At 40.5% G+C, this 12,006-nt stretch overlaps 1 long non-coding RNA gene across 1 annotated transcript in view; it reads left to right on the top strand.

The window, feature by feature from the left end:
• LOC309847643 overlaps positions 1-11,168 on the top strand; it is a 47,062-nt gene extending 35,894 nt beyond the window's left edge. Inside the window, exon 3 of the long non-coding RNA XR_014302532.1 lies at positions 10,945-11,168. This is a non-coding gene — a long non-coding RNA (uncharacterized lncRNA). The remainder of the gene's footprint in view (positions 1-10,944) is intronic.
• Positions 11,169-12,006: the final 838 nt, after the last annotated feature.

Raw genomic sequence — 12,006 nt, 5'->3', positions numbered from 1 at the left:
TTTTATTTATTTATTTGAGAGGGAGAGAGAGAGAATGAGAGGAGAGAGATCAACAGGAGAAGCAGACTGCCTGTTCAGCACAGAGCCCAATGTGGGACTGATCTGAGGACTCCAGGATCATGACCTGAGCAGAAGGCAGTGGCTAACCAACTGAGCCACCCAGGTGCTTTCACTGGAGTTCCACAGTTCTCACTGATTGGTGAACTTGGTCTTAGCTGGATGTTCTTGCTGATCTTCTGGGAGAGGGGCCTGTTGCAGTGATCTTCAAGTGTCTTTGCCTGAGGTGGAATTGCATCGCCCTTGCCAGGGACTGGGCTAAATAATCTGCTTGGGTTCGCCTTCCGGAGCTTTTGTTCCCAGAACGCATTCCGTAGAGTTCCAGAGGACGGGAAGGGAAATGGCGGCCTCCCACTCTCCTGCCCAGAGGAGCTGAGAGCTCGGGGCCCCACTCCTCAGTGTGCCCTCAGAGAGAAGCAGTCAATCCCTCCCATCTCCCTGGTCTCCAGCCGCACTCTGAGCTCACCCAGCCTGTGACTGAGCATCTCTGTCTCTGGCACACAGCCCTGTTTTGAGTCTCCTAACCCAGCAGATTTCTGCAGCGTGCTTCTGTGCCACTCCTCCCAGGGAAGAAAGGTGAGTCTCCCCAGATCCGCCACCTGTGGGGTCCCTGCTCAAAGAGCAGTGGTCCGACTGTGCCTTGGATCATGGTTTAAGGTAATCCCTGAGCTGAGAGCCCCCTCCTCAGCTCTGTCTCTCTAGTTGGCTTCATGCTTTGATACCTGGGAGCTCTGCCACACTCAGACACCCCTGGTCTTCCTGTGACCCCTGTGAGTCCTGAGACCACACTGTCCCCACGAGGGCTCCACCACCCTATCCCCTCCAACCCCTCTCACGCCCCCCCCCCCCCACTTAGCCTCTGGAATGATGTCCCTCAGTGGAGCAGACTTTTAAAAGTTCTGATTTTGTGCTCCACTGCTCTCACACTTGCCGGGAGCCAGCCTCTCCCACTGTGGGCTATCTTCCATATATCGACTTGGATTCACTTCTCTGCACATCCTACCTTCCAGAAAGTGGTCACTTTTCTGTTCATAGAATTGCAGCTATTCTTCTCTTTGATGTCCTATTGGGTTTGTAGTTGTTCAGAATAGTTTGATAACCATCTAGCTGAACTCCTGGGACCTGATGATATTTAGGTCTCCTACTCCTCCACATCTTGCTCCTCTGACCTAAATTATTTTCTTATTAATTTATTCATTATGTAAGTTGATATATATATATATGTTAAAGGTTTATTTATTTATTTTAGAAAGAGAGAGACTGTACACACGTGCACAAATTGGGGAAGGGGCAGAGAGAGAGAATCTTTAAGCAGACTCCCTGCTGAGCAGGGAGCTCCACACTGGGCATGATCCCAGGACCCAGGAGATCATGTCCTGAGCTGAAAGAAGATCGAGATGCTCAACTGACTGAGCCATCCAGGTGTCCCATCATTATGTAAGTTTATGTATTAAAGAGATTAATCCCTTGTCATTTGTGTGGCAATTGTTTTCATTTTCTTTTAAAAAACTTTGTTAAATTATATGTGTGTGTGTTTGACTTTATCATTTTTTTCCTGTGCTAAATTTTATTTTTTATGTAGTGAGAATTTTTATTCTTTTCTTTTATGCATGGAGCCTTTGTGCCTTGCTTAGAAAGACTTTCTTAGGGGCACCTGGGTGGCTCAGTTGGTTAAGTATCTGACTCTTGATCTTGGCTCAGGTCTTGATCTCACGGTCGTGAGTTCGAGCCCTGCACTGGGCTCCATGCTGGGCCTGGAGGCTACTTAAAAAAAAAGAAAGGAAAGATCTTCCTACTTCAAACTGATACAAGAATCCCCAAGTTTTCTTCAGTATTCTTTTCTTTATTATGGCATAATTTTAGACATCAACATATTTCATTTCTCTGGGATTTACTTTAAAGTTAGGAGTCTACTGAGGCTCTTCATCTACTTCTGCTCCCCCAGGTAGCTGTTGCAACAAGATATTCCAAAATCATTGCTCAAGGACTCTTATTTCTCCATTGATTTGAAATGACTCCTTTATCATGTATTAAGTTTCTTTATCCATTTTGGTCTATTTCTGGATACCTTCTTTTGTTTCATTGCCCTGTCCGTCTCTTCATGGAGAAAACCCCATGCTATTTTAATTACGGTAGTTTTAGAAGAGATATTAATATCTAGTGAGCCAGTTTCCTTAATTATTATTTTTTTCAGGATTGTCATAACTGTTCTTGTAAGTTTTTTAAATTTACCTAAAGGCAAAATTTTGAGATGTTGAAAATTTAAAATTTACCCCATGTCTTTATATTTTACATTTTGATGCACTTATAAGTATATTTTTTCTAATATTCATTAATTGGCTGAAGCCAATTTTATACTGATTTTATTACAAGTTAATTTAAACCAACTTTAACAAATATTTCTAATCCTTTTTTTCTATTTGATTCTTTTAGGTTTTCCAGTATCACCTATAAATATTGATATTTTGCTTTTCCTTATCAATTGTCTATGTCTGCAATTTCTTTCTTTTATCTAATTTTTAGCTAATCCTTATAAAACACTGTTAATTAGTGATGATAATGGGCATTGTCACTTTTCTTCTTTAAAATAAATTTTTTTAATTGTTTTTCTTCATTGTGCATGATCCTGGTTTTTGTTTTGTTTTGTTCTGTTTTTAGATTTTCTTTATTTACTTAGAGCAAGCATGAAAAAGAAAGAGCATGAGTGGGGGTTGGGGGAGAAGAAGAGGGAGGGGGAAAAGCAGGGAGCCCAATGTGGGGCATGACCCTGGTTTTTGGCTCAAGATAAAGCCATCCTCTATTATAGTGCACTATGCCACACTGGTCTGCCCTGATATCCAAGAACTGAGACAGGAGCCCAAATGCAAGTCTACCCCAGTAACAAATCTGTAAATATTTTATGGTTATTAATCAAGCTAAAACCTATTAAGTCAAACCTGTTAAGTCAAATAATTACTTACCATGAAATACAGCCTTTATGAAAATCTGGAATCCAGATTCAAATACTGAATGTCAGGACTTTTTTGTGGTGAAATATAGCAGTCTGGGGGAAATTTAGCACTTTCAGTCTGCTCTCCTTCTTAGCTTTAACCCAGAGGGAGAGGCCTAATGTTCATCTCATGTGTTGGGTCACCTCAGCCAAACCTCTGAGCCCTCTTTCCTCCCTCTTGCAAACAGCCACTCTTCGGTCTTCATCAGGCCCAGCATGTGTACACCGTGTGTGGGGATGATCTGTCCATTGGAGGATGAGGCTAGGAAAGAGACTATGCTATGCCAGATATCCCCAGGCTTGGGGACATTTGGACAGGGAATTCCTTAGTCCTGGGTATCCTGAGGATGGTCCAGCACTGGAAGGGTGGGGGTGGACTCTAAAGCATGGGACAGAAGGCCAGGTTAGTATTGAAGACATAGCATATGTTAAAAATCACTTTAAGGAAGTGATATTCTGGTCCTATGACTATTAGAAGTTTTTACCAGTGATGGATGTTGAATATTATCAAATGTATTTTCAGAATTCATGATATATTTGTACCATTTTCCTTTTTGTACTCTTGAAATGGTTTATTATATTGATTATTTCCTATATTGAACTGTCTTTGCATTACTGGTATAAATCCCATGTGGCTTTGATGCATTTTTATTTTAATTTCCTAACCTATATCTAAAAGAAATTGAATTGAAATATAATGGAGCTCTCTCAAAGTATAGGACAACAAAGTTGCCAGGGAGATAAGATCTGGGGGATAATAATTTCAGTTAATTATGATAAAACTCAGAAATATGCAAATACTCGTGACATAGCGTATAGATTATTTACAATCAGCTTCTAAGAAAACAAGTTCTGTAGGTGATAGCAGAACAGGACCAAAGTATGACCAAATTCATCCTGTTCCCATTATAATGGAGTAAGACCACAGGGAATGATGACAATAAAGCCCAGATACTTTTTGTCCTCTGGATGCACTGCTCTCCTGAAGTCCCGCTTTTCATGTGGGGTGCTAGTTTATATGTATTAAGATTGTTGGACCTCCAGGAAAGAGTACTTCTGAATCTGCCTGTAGTTCATAAACGTTACTACTACTGTTCATCAGAATATTAAAAAAAATTTAAGACAGTGAAATGTTTAAATATCATTAACACACTTAGATATAATTGAAAAACCAGTAATTCCAAACTGCTTCCTCTATTCTATACCCCAAACCATTATTCTGTCCTCTGGTGGAAAAAAGTACTGCATTTATAGATAATTTTAACAGTTTATCTGTTGCTTATGTATATTTTATGTAATGGGTAAAACAAATAGAAGAGCTTGCTTTCATCATTGTTATGAGGAATGCCTTTATCTTTATTGTCAGTTGGGAAAATAACTTACTCTAAGTTAGGGGTTTGAAGTTTGGTTTGGGGAGGAAAAAATAAACACAAAGTACATGAATTTAAGGCAAGACAAGTAGGTTTCTTTATAGAGATTATGTATTTCTATGTATTTCTACCTTTGTAAATAACTTCTTTGTTCTTCTTTGGGAAAGTAATACATGCTCACTTTTGGGTTTTGGGAAAATATAGAAAAGTTTAAAAAGCAAAATCAAAATCACCCCCAATACTTCCAACTGAAGCTATTCAACATATAAGCTTATTTTAGGGGGAAGGGGAAAGACAGAAGAAGATAACTTGTACCTGTCAGGCATTATGTCATTCAGGTTTATACATGTCACCCCATTTAATTTTCCCACTGACCTTATGTGAAAGATGTCATCATCTCTATTGTCCAGCGTATGAAATATGAGCTCAGAGATATACATTAACTTTCTCGGGCTGACCCAGCTTTCCAGTGCCGAGCTAAGTCTGCCCAACCTTAAAGTCTGGGACCCTTTCTGCTAATCATGGTGATTTGTTTTTCAGTCAACTTTGCTTAGCTTGGGTGCAAAATTATGAGATTTTCCTGCTCATACATATGAAAGTCGTTACTCAAAAATTTCGCTTTGATATGTTTACTCTGATGAGTGAGTGTGGTTTGAGGAGGGAAATCTAGGGTCTGTACTGACAGTGCCTTGAAGGATACTTCAAGGAAGTGCTCCTTGGTGGGGGCTGGGAGGGGGTTGTGGGGGGAGGAAGCCTGTACAACCAACCACCTTCTAAGGAAAAGGTTACAGAGTTATTTGACTCGATGCTGTTCTGCCTCAGTGCAAGGGTCAAATGCAACGATAGAGATGAAGGTAAAACCTGCCATTGTATGTTTTTTTAAAAAAATAATTCCAGATGGGCAGCTAACATGATGAATATCATTTTCTGAAAATTAGTTTAAAAACTCATTTTCTTCTGCTTCCAAGTTGGCCTCAGGCAAAATAGCATTTTTATGTTTCAAGACACCAGTGAAGTTAGGGGAGAGGCCATGTGGAGTGGTGGCAGTGGGCACACTGTGGGTCAAGGGTAGGTGGGTTTCTGGTGCATGTGTTTCCAATCTGTGTCCTCTCATGCTCATCCCCTGGGGGAGAGGGGCTGCCTGGGGAGTAGGAGCAAGGGCAGGGGACAGGAAAGCCCAACATGAAAAACATACAAAAGAGTTGCCTTTCTTTGAAAATACAGATGGTATTGCCTTTCTCGCTTGGTTTCTTGAATGCTGTGCTTTCCCCCCTTGGTCTATATGGGAAAGGAGAATGAGGGCCCGAGGAGTAGCTGACGCTGGCCAAACACGTGTGCAATGACAGCCCCCTAAAATGGCACCCACTGCTCTCAAGGCCCAATTTGGGCAGTTGCTGGGGATGCTGGTGATCTTACATCTTACAGACGGAGGTAAGCCCTTGTGGCCTGTAAGTCCTGACTGAGCCTTCCCCTCTTCCCTGGATGGTGTGGCAGAACCCAGGCCTGCCCAAGGCTAGAGATGATGAGGAAGGCAAACGTTACCTCTGGGGAACGTAGCCTTCATGTGTGTAGTATTCTTTCCCTTCTCTCAATGCCTCCACGCCCTTGCCACTTACTCTAATCAAAACTCGTGTTGTCTTCCCTTCTATCAGTCTTTCCTCAAGTGAGGTGTTCACGCATCTGCGGTATAGGAATGATGTTTCGTGGGTATTTGGGCTATTTTTTACTGAAATTGTTACATAATTGAATGCAGTTACCAAAAAAGATTAAATAAAGTCCTGATTTGTCATGGATATCCTAGGATGTTGTTTTAGGTGCGTAAATGCTAAGTTGCTATAACAAAGTCCATTGCGTGTTTTTTTCAACACCATTAAACAATTAACTCACTTCTCACACTCTGTACCTGGAGATACCGTCAGATCGCACAGGTTAAGGGCTTGGTCCTACAAGACCGCGCACCCCCGATCCCAGACACCAATCACGAGTCCAGGTTGTCACCTGTGCTTCCAGCCAGCTGGCTATAGAACTGAGGTTCACATGTCCCCCTCAATGGGTTTAATTAATTTGCCAGAATAACTCACAGAACTCGGGTAAACGTTCACCTACTACATTATCAGTTTATTATAAAATAATATGACTCAGAATCAGCCCAATGGAAGATATGTATAAGGAAACCTATAGAGAAAGGGATGGCAAGATTCCATGCTCTCTGTATGCCTCATTCCTCTGGAATCTGCATGTGTTTACCAACCCAAAGCTCTCTGAACCCTGTCCCTTTGGGTTTTTATGGAGGCTTCATTACAAAGGCAAGACTGATTAAGCCATTGGCCGATGGTGATTGATCTCAATTGCCAGGCCCCGCCCCCATGCACCATGCCCCCGCCTCTAGTGGCCCCCTGTACCCACTTAGGGTCTTTGCAAAAGTTGGCTTATTGACATAACACAAGACATCATTATCACTTAGGAATTCACTGAGGTTTTAGGATCTCTGTGCCAGGAACAGAGATGAAGACCAAATATATATTCCTCATTGCTAATCACAAAATCACACAGAAAGATTCCCAAACTACAATATTTTAAATACAAGAGAAGTTATCCTCAATGTGGCTGTCGTATTTGCCTAAAGGCAAAGGGCAGAATGGAAGCAGGGGATAGTCAGCGATCTCTGCTGAAGATTAAAGTTTAAACATGAATTCAGGAAAAAAAAAAAAAAAACCTAACAGGTAATGACTAGGAAAAATTGTATACAAATGGAGCAGAAGTTGGAAAGGAGGTAGCGGAATGGCTGGGGCTTAAGCAGTATGGCACAGGAATGGTGGATAAAGCTTAAAGCCTTCCTTCTGTCTAGAGTGTTTGCTTTAAAATGAAAGATGAAGTGAACCAGAAAAATGGGGCTCCACTTGGATCAAACCCCATGGTCCTCATCTTCCCATCTTCTCTGGGCTGTGTGCTCTTGTCTGCTGCTGGTCTAATTTTGATTTGGAGTAGATCATAATTTCCTCTAGTAGCATAATCTGTAAAAAAGTAGGTATTGGATGACTGTTGAGGCCCCTTTCATTGTGTCAAGTGTCTATGAATAACTCATTGTAGAACTTCATCTCTAACAATTTATAAGGCAGGACAGTTTTGAATAGAGTGGAGGCATGGGTACCCCAGGGTCCCATATGGTTGTCATCTAGGTGGGTTGTACTCTCTCTCTCTTCTCCCCTCCCTTCCCTTCTCTCATCTGTCTCTTTCTGCCTATATCTCGCTGTCTCTCTCTTTCTCTCTCTCTCTTACACACACACACATGCACACAGACACACACTAGTGAGATGCACTTTGCTTTGGGGAATTTATGCCTGCTAACATGTATACCCAGCCCACTCCTCTTTGCCTGCTCCTGACCTCCAATATGGTATCTAAGAAATATCCCCCTAGGACAGTTCCTGTAACTGCTGATAATTTATGGTCTCTATCCTCATTCCAGAGATTTGTTCTCTTCTTGGCAGGTGTATGACCATTTGCCTTTTGCTGGTCAGCAGTGAGAGGCTTGTGATAATGTGGTGGGTTAAGGTATGCTTGCCGCTGGCTTCCCATGGGGAAGGAAAGTCCTCTATATGTGGTAGTAAACTTCTCTTGCTAGATTTCCCTGGCTTTGGATTCTGCTTTCTTTTCTGTTCTTAGGGATTCTTTTTCCAGACGTTCACTAGTACTACACTGGGATTTTTGTAGAGCCTTAGACAGAGCGCATAGAAACATTGTTAAAAGCAATTCAAGAAACACAAGGAACGCATACAATGTCACACACTCTTCTAGGTATACTGAGATAGAGAGACAAACAAGACAAGGTTCTGGCCCTACAACTGCTCACAGAGCTTTCCATGATAGTGTAAAGATCACCTGCCTTGAAAGAGCCTAATTGACCAGTAACATTTTCCAGTGTTTTGTGGAACTCCTGATTTCCAGAGAAACTTGACAAGGATCCATGAGTTACTTTAAACAGGTTTATGAATTTGTGAGTGTTCTTCTAAATTATAAGGATGGTAATGAAATAATGGGATAACCTAATTCCTGTTTACTCTTTCGGCTCATAAAACTTCAATCAAGAATGATTATTACAGTAGGAACCTGAGTATAAATGTCATCTACAGTCACAAATATTAACTCTGCTCTTTATCATTCATAGAAAAAAGGAAAGAATATTTACAGTATCATTTTATTATTTTTCTAGTAATAACAATCATGACAGTAAACATGACAGCTTTCCTGTTCAGTTTGAGTGTGGACTTTGGGGCCAAATTGTCTGAGATTGAATCTGAACCCTATGAGTAATGAGTCACAGACCTGGGGAAGTCACATAAACTCTCTGTACCTCAATTTTATCATCTGTAAAATGAGGGATAATAATACTTATTTCCTAGAATTTTAATGTATATATAATTATATAAATAATTAATATTTATAACAAGTTTAGAACAGTGCCTGGCATGTACTGAATATTGTAGAAGTGTTCACTAATAAATAAATAAATTAATTAAAAATTCAATTCCCCTTAATATTATTGACTTTAAGATATATCAATTTCTTATTGTTTGTTGTGTGAGTATTGTATGAGTGTATATATATATATATATATATATATATATATATATATATATAAAGATTTTATTTATTTGACAGACAGAGATCACAAACAGGCAGAGAGGCAGACAGAGAGAGAGAAGGGGAAGCAGGCTCCCTGCTGAGCAGAGAGCCCAATGTGGGGCTTGATCCCAGGACCCTGAAACCATGACCTGAGCTGAAGGCAGAAGCTTTAACCTACTGAGCCACCCAGGTGCTCCATGAGTACATATATTTTTATTCAAAACTTTCTCTCTTAAGTTTGTGAAATTTGATTTTTATATATAAGCCTCCTGTGACTTTAAAAGCTTTACAAAAGTTCTGGACTATATGGTTTTTAAAAATATCTTTCAGGTGAATAGCTTGATCATTCCCTGCATGCAGCAAAATTCCATGGGCTCTTATACAGACAAAAGTTTCAAAAGCAGGTCTGAGGCATTTGTAAATCTTAATCATGACTGTGAAGTAGTCCATTCTTATCCAATATTTCTCTCTCTCCATTGATAGATTGATTCATTGATTAATGCAACTAACATTTCCATGTAGAAAACACTGCCTAGACTTTGCCAGAGAATTTATGAATGTAAAAAAGATCTTACAGTCCAAATGGGGAGGAAGAAACTTCATCGCAGGAGTACAAGGTAGAGAGTGACAAGTGTTGTCAAGGCACAAATGAACTTCAAGTGTTATCTCAAAAGAAAGAGATTGTTTCCAAATGAAGAGCCTTATCAAAAAAAGATGGTGTTTATGCCAGTCTTTAATGGAGAATAGGATTGGTCTATGTAGAGGTGGGATAGGCTGTGTTAGGAAGGGACATACATGGATCACCTCTGAACTTGTTGGATTGGAAGTAGAGGGGCCATGAGGAGCCAGTCACTTCTTAGTGAAGAGAGGGCAATGTAAGCTGTGGGTGTGACTGACCTACTTAGAAGTAGCAGTTCAGGGATGAGGATTGATAAGAATGGAGAAGGGGACTGTCCTGTGCTTTTCCACCTTGTAGCATTTCGTCCTCCTCCATTTATCTAGATCCTGGTACCCTTGTTCTCTTACTACTCTCTGATTCTTCTGGTGCTGAGGTCATAGATTTCTTAATTTACTTTTGTGGAAGTGTCAATGAACAATTCTTTATCTTTGCATGTTGAAAAAGCATGCTAGGGGACAATAGTGCTTTACTCAAAGTCTAGCAAATGGAAGTTGATGCAAGAATTTGAGGCCAGATAGTCCTTTGTTGGGGGAAGAGGTCTTGGGAGCCAGGTGGGGGAAAGGTGTCTTCTTATTGGAGTCCAGGACACACATAGAAAGGAACCAACTAATTTTGTTTCTATGAATGACCCAGGGGTTGGAATTGTTAACTCCCTCCATGATTGAAAAGACAAAATTCCCCATCTTGCTCTCTGCTTGCACCTAGAAGCATTTCTCTGCTACACCCAGGGTTAACCTTTGCCCCACTGTGCATCTCCATATCACATCTTTAAGAATATTGTAGCTGATCCAATTTCATTTTTCTGCATGTGGCTGTCCAATTTTCCCAACACTATTTGTTGAAGAGGCTGTCTTTTTTCCACTGGACATTCCTTCCTGCTTTGTCGAAGATTAGTTGACCATAGAGTTGAGAGTCTATTTCTGGGCTCTCTATTCTGTTCCATTGATCTATGTGTCTGTTTTTGTGCCAGTACCATACTGTCTTGACGATGACAGCTTTGTAATAGAGCTTGAAGTCCGTAATTGTAATGCCACCAACTTTGGCTTTCTTTTTCAATATTCCTTTGGCTATTCGAGGTTTTTTCTGGTTCCATATAAATTTAAGAATCATTTGTTCCATTTCTTTGAAAAAAAATGGATGGGATTTTGATAGGGATTGCATTAAATATGTAGATTGCTTTAAGTAGCATAGACATTTTCACAATATTTGTTCTTCCAATCCAGGAGCATGGAACATTTTTCCATTTCTTTGTGTGGATGAAGGACCTCAATGTGAAAAAGGAATCCATCAAAATCCTTGAGAAGAACACAGGCAGCAACCTCTTCAACCTCAGCTGCAGCAACTTCTTCCTAGGAACATTGCCAAAGGCAAGGGAGGCAAGGGCAAAAATGAACTATTGGGATTTCATCAAGATCAAAAGCTTTTGCACAGCAAAGGAAATAGTTAACAAAACCAAAAGACAACTGACAGAATGGGAGAAGATATTTACAAATGACCTATAAGATAAAGGGCTAGTATACAAAATCTATAAAAAGCTTAGCAAACTCAACACCCAAAGAACAAATAATCCAATCAAGAAATGGGCAGAAGACATGAACAGACATTTCTGCAAAGAAGACATCCAGATGGCCAACAGACACATGAAAAAATGCTCCAGTTCACTCGGCATCAGGGAAATACAAATCAAAACCACAATGAGATACCACCTCATACCAGTCAGAATGGCTAAAATTAACAAGTCAGGAAATGACAGATGTTGGTGAGGATGTGGAGAAAGGGGAACCCTCCTACACTGTTGGTGGGAATGCAAGCTGGTGCAGCCACTCTGGAAAACAAGTTGAAAATAGAGTTACCCTATGACCCAGTAATTGCACTATTGGGTATTTACCCTAAAGATACAAATGTAGTGATCCAAAGGGGCACGTGCAGATGTCCATTAGCAGATGAGTGGATACAGATGATGTGGTATATATATATATATATACACAATGAAATACTATGCAGCCATCAAAAGAAATGAAATCTTGCCATTTAAGATGACCTGGATGGAACTAGAGGGTATTATGCTTAGCGAAATAAGTCAATTGGAGAAAGACAACTATCATATGATTTCCCTGATATAAGGAAGTGGAGATGCAATGTGGGGGGTTTAGGGGGTAGGAAAGGAATAAATGAAACAAAATGGGATCAAGAGGGAGACAAACCATAAGAAACTCTTAATCTCACAAAACAAACTGAGGGTTGCTGGGGGGAGAGGGGTGGGGAGAGGGTGGTGGGGTTATGGA

The sequence above is a fragment of the Mustela nivalis genome (genome assembly GCF_964662115.1).
Source record: "Mustela nivalis genome assembly, chromosome: 14".
Lineage (NCBI taxonomy): Eukaryota > Metazoa > Chordata > Mammalia > Carnivora > Mustelidae > Mustela > Mustela nivalis.
Note: the sequence above shows the minus strand (reverse complement) of the source record. Positions and strands in the feature narration are given on the sequence as shown.